The sequence below is a fragment of the Lactuca virosa genome, chromosome 5, assembly GCF_052849685.1.
Source record: "Lactuca virosa cultivar CGN04683 chromosome 5, Lactuca_virosa_CGN04683_v6, whole genome shotgun sequence".
NCBI classification, from domain to species: domain Eukaryota; kingdom Viridiplantae; phylum Streptophyta; class Magnoliopsida; order Asterales; family Asteraceae; genus Lactuca; species Lactuca virosa.
Window position 1 is genome coordinate 93,841,131 of NC_136430.1, and position 1,153 is coordinate 93,842,283.

The window sequence follows — 1,153 nt, forward strand, 5'->3', positions numbered from 1 at the left end:
TTGCCTAAATTTCTCTTCTTTTTGCTTCTTGTATTCATCTTAAGGCAGCCACTCCTTCTTTGGCTTCCTCCAGTCTTCATCGTACTTGTCCCCACTTGAGTAGCAAACTTGAGCTTTCTTGTTTCCATATTCCTCCAAAGTGCAATCTTTTGTCAAATGTGGGCCACTACATCTCTCGCAACCAACTCGAATTGCATGAATTGATTGGTCCATTTGGGTCAATCTTCTATCCAAACATTGCCATCACAGTAGCCATCTCTTCAGTTTGTGCACCTCCACTACCTTTTATTCCATCGCGTCCTGGGTTGTGATACTCACGAGAGTGCTTTGAAAATACTTCAACCAGCTCCTTGGCCTGAATTGGGTTCTTCTTTGTTAGTGGTCCTTGTGAATCAAGGAGTTGTCTAGTCATGACATTCACCCCATCATAATATATCGACATTTCTAGCTGAAGATTTAGGTCATGTTGAGGACAATTCCTTAACAACCCCTTGTAGCGCTCCCATGCCTCGTATAATGACTCCCCCGGGTTTTGCTCAAAGTTGGCAATCGCCTTCTTGAGTTTAGAGATTTCGGAGGGTGGGCAAAACTGATCTAGAAATTTCTCACGCAATTGGGCCCATGTGGTGATCGTACCAGATGGAAGAGCCTTCAACCAGTCTTTTGCAGCTCCTTTGAAAGTGACTGGTAACATTCTTAACAAAGCTGTCTCCCTCGGGATATTAGGAGTATTAAAATAATCCGCAATATCATTGACCTCGTCTAAATGCTTAAAAGCATCTTCATGATCCTTCCCATAGAATGGGATATCCTTGAGTGCCGTAAGGATATGTCCCTTTAACTCGAATGTGGCATTGGCAGGTATCGCAGGATGTATTAAACCCGGCCCCACATCATCTCGAATGCGCTTCTTGTAATCCCCCATGGCCATCTCATCAATGTTTGCCATTTCGTTCTCCGACTCGTTCTCGGGTTCACTCGTATAAAGTCCAAATTCTTTTTCTGATTCGTATTCTTGATCGAAAACTTCAAAATTGCTCTTTGAGGCTGAACTCGATTCTCCCGTTTTCTTTCCTGACTTCCTTGAAAAGGCTGATTTCAGTTCTTGTAAAGGTGTCTTCTTCGGTGTTTGATCTTCTTTCACGCTCTTATC

At 43.2% G+C, this 1,153-nt stretch overlaps 1 non-coding gene across 1 annotated transcript; it reads left to right on the forward strand.

Annotated features, from left to right (window-relative positions):
- Positions 1-458: 458 nt before the first annotated feature.
- Positions 459-565, forward strand: LOC145118322 (small nucleolar RNA R71). Its single transcript, XR_013713278.1, has one exon. It is a non-coding gene; the product is annotated as a small nucleolar RNA R71 (small nucleolar RNA).
- Positions 566-1,153: the final 588 nt, after the last annotated feature.